Here is an 11,135-nt window from a genome sequence, read left to right as displayed (position 1 = left end):
AGATAGCTCACCCAGGAGAATGTGGATCTGGGGCAAGACCCCAACACCACATGGAAGACCATACACAGCACCATGAACAGAGGGGCAGTGCTGTAGTCACTCTCGGTCTCCGTCTTTCTCTCTCCCTCTGTCTGAAGAGACCTAAGTACACCTATGTTCATAGCAGCACATGTGCCAGAGCTGAGCAGTGAATGTGTTGGTCTCTTTGCCATGAAAATAGTTTTTAGTCCTCAAAAAAAAAAAAAAAAGCATACAGAAAAAAGTTTTATAAATAGCAATTGTCATTAGGGGGCCAGGCAGTAGCATACTGGGTTAAGTGCACACAATACAAAACACAAGGACCAGTGCAAAGATGCCGGTTCGAACCCCCTGCTCCTATCTGTGGGGTGGAGGGGGTGTCACTTCACGAGTGGCAAAGCAGGTCGGCAGGTGTCTATCTTTCTCTCTCCCTCTCTATCTCCCCTCCTTTCTCAATTTTTCTCTGTCCTATGCAATAAAATGGAAAAAATGGCTTCCAGGAGCAGTAGATTCATAGTGCCAGCACCAAACCCCAGTAATAACCCTGGAGACCAAAAAAAAAAAAAAAAAAGCAACTGTTATGGGAGGATTGTTGTTCAAGAGCACAGCAGTGCCCTGGGGGCTTCTGCCCCTCTGTGAAGGTACCTTTTTTTTCTTTCTTTCTCTCTCTCTCTTTTTCCTCTGGGCTCTTATACAGAGAATCCCAAGTGACATGGAGGCAGGAGTTGGGGTCCTGGAGAAATTTTCCCACCCCTCTGAGTTCTTATGCTAGATAATTATTCAGAAAAGCACCAGACAGGTTAGCAAAGGGAAAAAAAAAAAAATCAACTGATCACATGCACAGGGGAAGCACAAAGGACTGTGAGTGGCCTGGGAGGTGAAGCAATGGCAGAGCACAGGACTGGCTCTGATGATATCCTGAGTTCAAAACCTGTACTGCCTATGCCAGAGTGATATACTGGTTCTATCCATCTATATTAAATAAATAAATCTTTTCAAAAAGCAGAAGAAAGAGAAATAAAAAGTGGGGGATAAATCCTAAGTTGAGGGGACAGAGATATAGAGGAGAGAGGAAGGAGAGAGGCACATGCCAAGGAAGGACTGGTCTTACCTTTGTCTGAGAGGAAAGGTCAGATTTTCAGAGAAGGAATAGCTCACTTGGATAGTGTGCTGCTTTGCCACATGAGCAACACAGATATGAGCCCCCACAGCACTGAAGGAAGCTTTGGTCTTTCTCTCTCTCTCTCCCTCCATTTGAGAATGGCACAAGGGGCAAAAGCACTAAGGCAAAAACAAGGCTTCTAATCAGTTTCCAGGGATTTCAGCCTCTTAGCTCAAAATAGCCTGCATGCCAGAGCAGGGTGCCCTGAAGAGACCAGCTCTGAGAATCTGGAGCTGTCTGACTCAGGAAACTTTGGGGGGGGGGTGCATGTTAAATGAGACACCTTTATTGCCTTCAGTATCTAGTTAAGGAAACAATGGACTGAAACAGAGGGTGGCAGGAAAGGCTGGATTGGGGAACTGTGGAGGGGAGGAGTTGGGTGGTGACAATACACTTTGCTGAAATCAGTCAGGTCCCTGCAGTGTGCTGGAGAGAAGGCCCAGAGGTCAAACCTCAACTGAGAGGTCACACAGGTGGAGCTCAACCCCACCTGGGCCACATAGTGTCTGCACCTCTCTTTGCTCTTATTCCTTAGCCTAGTTACAACACAGAGGAATCTGCAAGACTGACTGGAGATGCTCCCATGGACTGAAGCTGTGCATCCCCTGGTCCCCTGTGCCTACCTGTGGGTCTAATATGTGTTTCAGCATGGATGGTTGACGCCCCAGAAGCTTGTCTATCAGACTCCCCTTGGCATGCCAGCCTTGTAGTCGAGCAAGATGTGGCCAGAGTATGCAGGGGAATTTCAACCTTCCTATCAGCCTCGCCGCATCAGCCCACCCCTCCTCCCTATGGTGGGCTTCAACTTCCTTATATTTCTATTTCCCTATTCCTGCATCACCATCCATACCTTTTCATTGCATTGCTCTCTTTTCCCTTATAAGGAGTTATTGGCCAGCTGGCTACTTTCCCTGCACAGCTACCCACTTTAAACTTATAACTGCGTCAATAAAAACGTCCCGTTCTCTGTTTTCCGCAGAGGTACCCTAAGGAGGTTTGTGTATAGTCTGCCGCCATGGTACTCTAGAAGACCCCTTAACGAACTCACTCCTGCCTCTGCATCTCCTGGTGGCCAACAGGCCAGGTGGGGAAGTGGGAGCTGGGCTGGCTCATTACCCCTCTCCCCCCCCCCCCCCCCCCCGCCCAGGAATCCCAACACCTACCCTCTATTTCCATTCTGGTCCTGGGTCAACCAGAATTGGACCTGACTTAAGGGGTGGAGAGCACAGCTGGAGCAGAAAGGAAGGGAAAGGGGGATTCTTTTTCCCTAGTGGAGGGTGGCTATGCTTGAAACAATCTTATCTTTTACTACTAATCTCTATCTTATCCTCTCTCTAATTATTAAAACTTCTACTTGTGGTCTGAGTAGAAAATTCAACATGTTAGAGCACTGGAATTTTATACCAGAGGCCTAAGAAGTCCTAGGTTCAATCAAAGGCACCATTTTGTGTCAGAGCTGAACAGTGGTCTAGTCTGTCTGTTCATCTCTCTCTCTCTCTCTAGCTCTGTCTGTCTTTCACCTATACCAACAAATGAATAAGCAAATAAAGAATTAAGGATAAATGGTCACCAGGAGTAATGAAGTCATCATACCAAGTCCCAGTGATAAATAATAAATAAATACATCTTTTTTTAAAAAAAAAAAAAAAAAAAAAGCTTCCATTTTAACCAATTACAGAAGCCAGACCTTCTGCTTTCTGCATCCCACAATGACCTTGGGTCTATACTCCCAGAGGATTAAAGAATAGGAAAGCTATCAGGGGAGGGGATGGGATACAGAGTTCTGATAGTGGGAATTGTGTGGAGTTGTACCCCTCTTATCCTATGGTTTTGTCAGTGTTTACTTTTTATAAATAAATAAAAGCTTCCATTTTGTACTCCTCAGAATACTCCTCTGTGTTATAAGCACCTATGAATTGTTTAAGAAACCCAGCTGGGTCTTTAAATTCATTCAGTTGCATTTGTTTTAATTTCTTTATTGGGGGATTAATAGTTTATAGTTAATAGTAAAATATAATAGTTTGTATATGTGTAACATTTCCCAGTTTTCTTTCTTTTTTTTTATTTAAGAAAGGAGACATTAACAAAACCATAGAATAAGAGAGGTACAGTTCTGCACAATTCCCATAACCCAATCTCCATATCCCATTCCCTCCCCTGATAGCCTTCCCATTCTCTATCTCTCTGGGAGTATGGATCCAGGGTTGTTGTAGGTTGCAGAGGGTGGAAGGTCTGGTTTCTGTAATTGCTTCCCCGCTGAACATGGGCGTTGACTGGTCGATCCATACTCCCAGTCTGCCTCTCTCTTTCCCTAATAGGGTGGGGCTCTGGAGAAGCGGAGTTCCAGTACACATTGATGGGGTCATCTGTCCAGGGAAGTCTGGTCAGCATCTTGCTGGCATCCAGAACCTGGTGGCTGAAAAGAGAGTTAACATACAAAGCCAAACAAATTGTTGAACAATCATGGACCTAAAGACCGGAATAGTGCAGATGAAGTGTTGGGGGGTATTCCCTGCATGCTCTTGTGTACTTCTGCTTTTAGGTATATATATTTTCCCCTAGTTTATGGGCACGTGTGAACCTATGCTCTATCTCAGGGGACCTGGACTATATCTAGGTTTGGGGACTTTATTGGGGAGTGGACCACCTGGAATGGAATTAGAGAATACTATGAAAGGAAAGGTATCACCCGAGTGATGAAGCTGAAGGGTTGTCATTCCACACCTGAAGTCTCTGGTCACAGTCTGAAGTGAAGCATGTTGGGGTGGCACTCGTTGCATTGATTAGGTTGTGATCCGCGGGTGCAATATTATTGATTTGAGAGCAGCATGCAGGAAAGTGTGCCCCACCCTAAGGTTCCAGGACTGGGGGAAATATAGGCTCTATAGTGGAAATGTGAGGTCCCTGTTGTTTTAGGGTTCAAGAAGACAATGGATAGTTATTGTTATCATCACATTATTTGGTGATTGGGTTAACTTTGGAAAGTCCCTTTGTTAGGGTTTGGGGTATAATACCCAGCATCTTGTATATAGCTGTGATCCCAGTTTTCTACATAACAATTCAACCCTCACTAGGTCCTCCTCTGCCATCATGTTCCAGGACATGAACCCGCCCCCCCCCCCCCCCCAGAGTCTTTTACTTTGGTGCAATGCACCAAACCCAGTCCAAGTTGCATTTTCTTTCTTTTTAACAATATTTATTTTACTTCATTTATTTTGGATAGAAACACAGAGAAATTAAGAAGGAAGGGGGAGACAGGCCAAAAGAAAGAGACCTGAATCATTGCTTCACCACTTGTGAAGCTTTCCCCTTGCAGGTGGGACCGGAGGTGAGTCTGGGACCTTGTGCATGGTAACGTGTGGGATTTTGTTTCTTGGAGTGGAGCTTTAGCATGAGACTCTCTTTTCATTACCATTATGCTACCTCCCCACCCAGGATGTTTTGCTTATTAACAATAAAGTCAAATATCTATCTTCCCTGTGCCCTAGATATTTGCCCATTTTTGTAAGGGTTATAAGCACCTATGAATTTGTGAGTACATTGCCTATGCAGTGAAGGGCCCTGAGCTTCAAATTTCATGGACAACCCTTCCTCTGAGTTCAGTTCCTCAGCTAGGCAGATGGCAGCCAATGAGACTGGATTCTCTGAAAACAAACCCTGGGCTGGCTGCAGCCCACAGCATTGACCCTCCTTTTTCCTTCCTCCTTGACTTCCTGCTTTCAGGGAACAAAGTCCTCAAACATCCACTGCAAACCTCCCCAGGAGAGGCACCAGTAATTACTGATGCTGACTGCTCTCAGCATGGCACTGGGCCTGGGATTTTGGACCTGGCAGCCCTTGCCACACCAAATAACCTATGAATCTGAGAATCAGAGAAGAACCCAGGGCTGTAATTGAAATGAGTAGCAAAGCCAGGATAAAGACCAGAGCAGCCAGACTCCTGGTCTGCATATCCCCTCCCCCCTACACACACACACACACACACACACACACACACACACACACACACACACACACACACACACACACACACACACACCAGCTCTTCCTGTGTTTTGGCAGAAGTTGAAAGGAGTCGGCTGAGCAACAAGAGCAACCAGCTACACACAGTCTTGCTGAGCAGAGACCACCAGGTTTGATTCATCTAGACCATTTCTACTGACCACTTGCTGTCTACAATGATTTTAAAGCTTAGTAGCTTAGGGGGCCTGGTGGTGGCGCACCTGGTTAAGTGCCCATATCACTATGCTCAAAAACCCGGTTCAAGCCCCCCCTCCCCAAGCTCTCCACCTGCTTCACAAGTGGTAAAGCAGGTCCCTTTCTTTTCCCTTCCCCCTTCAATTTCTCTCCGTCCTGTCAAATTAAAAAGAAAAAAAAAAATGGCCACTGGGAGTGGTGGATTCATAGTGCCAGCACTGAGCCCCTGTGATAACTCTGGTGACAGAAAAGAAGATAAAAGGAAAGGAAAGGAAGAGAAGAGAAGAGAAGATAAAAAGAAAAGAAAAAGAAAAACTTAGAGCTTAGAACATTGACAGCATATATTTGGCTCACAACTCTTGAGTTTGGACAGGGCTGGGGGGAAGACATATACCCTCACACTGTCTCACTGCCTTTGCAATCCACTTGTCTACAAAGATTCCCTGTACATGGGTAATTACTTTTTTTTCTCCTACTAATCTGTATGATGTTAATTTAATTATTTGGCCAGCTCTAGAAGAGCCCAGAGGAGGATATTCTCCCTGCCCTCTGACAATAGTGAAAAAAGAAAAAAAAAAAAAAAGAACAAGGAATCTACTGACTTTGAGTAATACCAACCTTGCCTTGTTTCTTAGAGACGTATCCCAGGGAAGCCAGAGTTCCAGGTGCACTGCAGCACAGGCCTACACATGCTACCTCTAATAGAGACTTGCAGATGAAGCCGGTAGGAAGGAGCTTCGATTACACAGAAAACAATAGGTTTGGGCTGGGAAGATGGCATAATGGTTATGCAAAATGACTCTAATACCTAAGACTCCATGGTCCCTGGTTCAATCATCAGCACCACCATAAATCAGATGAGAAAGAAAAGAAGGGAGGAAGGAAGGGAGGAAGGAATGAGAGAGAGAGCAAGAAAGAAAGAAAGGAAGGAAGGAAGGAAGGAAGGAAGGAGGAAAGAGAAAAAGAAAGAAAGGAAGAAAGAAGGAAGGAAAGAAAGTTTCATTCACAAACCTGTCTCCTCCCACTTGTCTGTGGAGGGCCTGGTGTGCTAGGCTGTCTGCTATAGCAGCTTACAAATTTTTTTTTTTTTTTTTGCCAGACCACTGCTCAGTTCTAGTTTATAATGGTAAGGGGGGATTGAACCTGGGACCTTAGAGCTTCAGGCATGAGAGTCTTTCTGCATAACCATTATGCTGTCTCTCCCACTATAAAAGCTCTGTCCTGGCTAGCATGAAACAATCCTCAATATCTCCACCAGTGAGCAGTTACTGTGGCTTCTAAGTCTCCTAGTTTGGATTGTATCATCACCCTACTTGCAGCTGGACTCTTAGCTTTCATTTATATTTGTTAACTCAACCACTCTGACAATTGATACCTTTATGCTGGGTCCATAGGTTGACTAGACATAGGAACAGCTGTGGTTTGGAAACACTGTTGGAGTTGGGGTGGGGGGGGGGGTCATAGTCATCTTCCAGGCAGCCTGATGGGTCTCTAGCTGGGGTGGATACTGGGAGGGTCAAATCTCCCCTCTGTAACTTTGGTCTGTCTGCCCTTCTATTGAAAAACACAACAGAGGAAGCCCCAGAATGTGCAGATCTGCACACACACGTGTTCCATATGTGACAGAACCCCAGCGTGCTCGGACTCTCACACCTCCAAAAGTTCACTTCCTTGCTTCATGCTGGGAAAGAGGACCTTTTATGTGCAGACCTCCCCCACTTCTCCAAAGTCTTTCTGTTTACAGGGCCTCCTTGACATTACATGCTCCTTCCTCTTTCTCCTTCCTGTCCTCCCCATTCCCCGGGTTCCATCCCCTGGGACAACCCTGTCCTTTCTGCAACTTACTCCCTTTAGGATCCCATGCCCTCTTTCCAAGGAAGTCACTGTGTGTGGGAAATGGTTCAAGTCTGAATCTTGGCCCTGTTAAATTCTTGGATCATCTTGAATGAGTCCCCCCCCCCCTTTTTTTAATACTTATTTATTTATTTTCCCTTTTGGTGCCCTTGTTGTTTTGTCGTTGTAGTTATTGTTGTTGTTGATGTTGTTGTTGGACAGGACAGAGAGAAATGGAGAGAGGAGGGAAAGACAGAGAGGGAGAGAGAAAGACAGATACCTGCAGACCTGCTTCACTGCCTATGAATTGACTCCCCTGCAGGTAGGGAGCCAGGTGCTCGAACCAGGATCCTAAAGCCAGCCCTTGCATTTTGCACCACGTGTGCTTAACCTGCTGTGCTACCGCCCCACTCACGGATGAGTCTCTTAATTTCTTCAAGTTTCGTTTCCTCACCTGTAAATTGAGCTGAGCGAGTAGGAACCTGACACATATGTGTGCAGTAAACTGAGATAATATGCAAAAAGGAACTTAGCACCTAGATCAGCACACAGTGCCCCACCCACATGGTAAATGCTAGCTAATGCTGCTGTAGTTTCTACTGGCCTGGATGGACCTTGTCCCAAGTCTGCCCACCTGCCCCCCCCCCCCCCACATATACCCCATGCTGGATCCTCAAGAGGCCACCTTTTGGTCTAGTGTGACTCCCTCAGCAGAGAGGGATCTCAGCTGGCTGATCAGTCCTATCTGAAGACACCCAAGTCCCATCATACATTTAGGGGAACTGGGTCTTCCATGTTCAGTTCCCTTTTGAAGCCTTGCTGTGTTTAGGTGAACCACACTAACCACTGAAATATATATTCCTTCCAAGAAAGGACGAGGTGAGCAAGAGAGCTCATAGAGAGGGTTCCTGATTCGTAAAGCATGGGATCCAGGTTTGAGCCAGGCCCCCACAGCTCTGGGGGAAGCTTAGATGCTGTGATGTCTTTCCTTTTCTCCCTCCATCTCTTTCTTTCCATTGAAAAATCAACCTGGAGTAGTGAAGGCCTGGTGATGACAAAGAAGAAAAAAAAAAGAGAGAGAACAAACCTTGTTGATTATCTTGACAATCATGTCCACCCCACCCCTCACCCCTGCATATACACATGCTCTCTGAGTCAAATTAGAAGTTTAGATTTGAGGGAAGAAAAGGATTCCCACCAGGAATTCTAGTCACAGAAGTTTAATCTCTAACCTAACACTTCTTCACTTACACCCTGGGCAAATATGTTTTGATATCATCTATTTAGCACTTCCTCAAAAGGTAACAACTTCCTAGTCTGATGTCAAAAGTCATCAGGGCAGTTCAGGATAGAGTTGGTCTTGCAAACATGGTGTCCTAAGTTCAATTTGCTTCACTGCAGGTACCAGAGTGTTGTTCTGTTTCTTCCACTCTCATCAAGGGCCAGGTGGTAGAGCACATATCACCATGAGCAAGGATTTGGGTCCAAGTTCCCACCTGCGGGGGGAATACTTCATAAGTTGTGGAGTGGTGCTACAGGTGTCTCTTTTTTTTTCTCTCTCTCTCTCTCTCTCTCCTCTCTCTATCTTTCTTCCTTTATTTTTTTTTATCAGAGCTGTGCTTAACTCTGGCTTCTGGTTGTACTGGGGTTTGAATCTCCCTCTCTACATCTGCCCCTCACTCTCTGAGCATCACTGAGCCCTGGCAATAACCCTGGTGGTAGAATAAATTTAAAGAAAATAAGTCACTAGAGGAAACATATTTAATGTTACAATTATCACCCACCCCCACATACAACTGTCTCCAAGACTGTGCTTTTTAAAGGCTGAGTCCAGTTTAGTTTCTTTTGCCATCTACTGCTTTCAACTACATGTCTCCAAGCTTGCAGTATGAACCAGACACAGGAACAGGAGACTCAGACTATGACAAAAATGTTAATGGGTTCACCTTAGTGCTTTCCACCTCAGTTTAAGGGGAAATATGACAAATCTATGTGAATTTTTAGTGTTTTATATTGTTTTGCTGTGGAAGCAACAGAGACTGAGATTATATTTATCTAGCAGAGTTTCACTGTGGAATAGACATAATTTGTAATTGTATCACAGATCAGTAACATTCAGGACAATGCCTCTTAATAAGTCAGTAAAGAAATAACATGCTTTGGGGGCTAGGAGATAATTCGCTCAGTAGAGTGCATGCTTTACCATGTGTGAAGACCGAGATTAGAGCCTCCAGCCACCACCTGGGAGTCCTTGCACAGGAAGCTTTACTATGGGTGAAGCAAGGCTATGATGTCTCTTACACTCCCTCTATCTTAAAAATTAGTGATAACCCTGGTTATCACTAATGATAACCAATAAGGGTGGGGGAGAAAAAAAGAGAGGAAGAATAAAGAAATAACATTCTCCAGATCAATGATAGATCAAATGCACTATTGCTCAAGGCAGAAGGTAATGAATGAAGAGATCAAATTCAGTGAAGATGGACCTTCGTAGGTATGGATACTCTGGAGAGTCAGCTTAACCTACCACCAGCTGCCTTCAGTGCAAAGTTCAAGTTCCCTGTAGCTAGGAGACAGAAGGTAAAGTTGTTAGCTGGCAGGATAAGCCCTCACCACCGCCAGCAAAAATTGTTAGCCTTTATCTCAGCTGGGAGCTCATGCTTCCAGGTCTTTGGATACTGGCAAAAGTGGCATGGCCCAGATATGCAAAGTCTGCTTTAACAAATTTAATTTTATGACACAGAGACAGAAAGAAATTGAGAGGGGAAGTATGCTCAATTAGAAGTGTGCTCCACCACCTAGTGCCTCCATAAGTTTTCAAAAACTTTTGGTATTTAAAGTGCAGGTGTTGTGGGGCAGGGAGGCCACTCAGACTATAGGATGCATTGTTTGCCATACACAGGATCTGGGTGTATGCACCAGAGCTCTGTGGCTATGCTCTTTCTGTCTGTCTGTCTGTCTGTCTGAAATGAAAAAATATGGACTGGAAAAGCCAACTGGGGAATGGTGGAATTACATGTGTATAAGGTCCTCTCCCTTAAACTGAAATAAAATTTGAAAATCTTTAGAAAATTAAAATTCACAGTATTAAAGTCCAGATGTCCATTACATGCTGGACAGCACTGTTGCTGCTACTGGGGCAATGATAAGATAATTAAGCCAAGCACAAAAATTCCAAATTCCTGTTACGAAAAAAAAAAAGCCACTTCCCCTCTTCAACTCAGGTTAATTGCACTGCATTCCTTTCTCTTAACCAGCTGCTCCTTGTAAGTCATTATCAAAATAAACACTACTGCTCAGGTCACCACTCCCTCAGCCTCTTCTTTATGACATGTACGTCCTTTTCCCTTCCTTCCTTTCTGTATTCCTTCCTTCCTTCTCTCCTTGCTTTCTCTTTTTCTCTCCTGTCTCTTTCTCCTTTCCTTTCTTTCTCTCCTTTCTCTCTCTTTTTCTTATTTCCTTCCTCCCTCCCTCCCTATCTTCCTTCCTTCCTTCCTTCCTTCTTCCTTTCTTTTTTTATTTTACTAGAGCATTGCTCAATTTTAACCCAGACAAATGGAGGACTCCCCCCCCCCGGGGGGGTGCCCAACACCAGGTAATCTCAATATGCTTCCTTTGAGGCATATTGAAGTAGGAAGATGCTTAAGATAACATCAGGTTAAGCGCATGTGGCACGAAAAGCAAGGACTGGCGAAAGGATCCCGGTTTGAGCCCCCGGCTCTCCTCCTGCAGGGGAGTCACTTCACAAGCGATGAAGCAGGTCTGCAAGTGTCTATCTTTCTCTCCCCCTCTCTGTCTTCCCCTCCTCTCTCCATTTCTCTCTGTCCTATCTAACAATGACAACAACAATAATAACTACAACAATGAAAAACAACAAGGGCAACAAAAGGGAAAACAAATAAAAAAAAAAAGATAACATCAGGAA

Source organism: Erinaceus europaeus, chromosome 12 (genome assembly GCF_950295315.1).
Source record: "Erinaceus europaeus chromosome 12, mEriEur2.1, whole genome shotgun sequence".
In the NCBI taxonomy this organism is placed as follows: domain Eukaryota; kingdom Metazoa; phylum Chordata; class Mammalia; order Eulipotyphla; family Erinaceidae; genus Erinaceus; species Erinaceus europaeus.
This window is presented reverse-complemented; position numbering follows the sequence as displayed.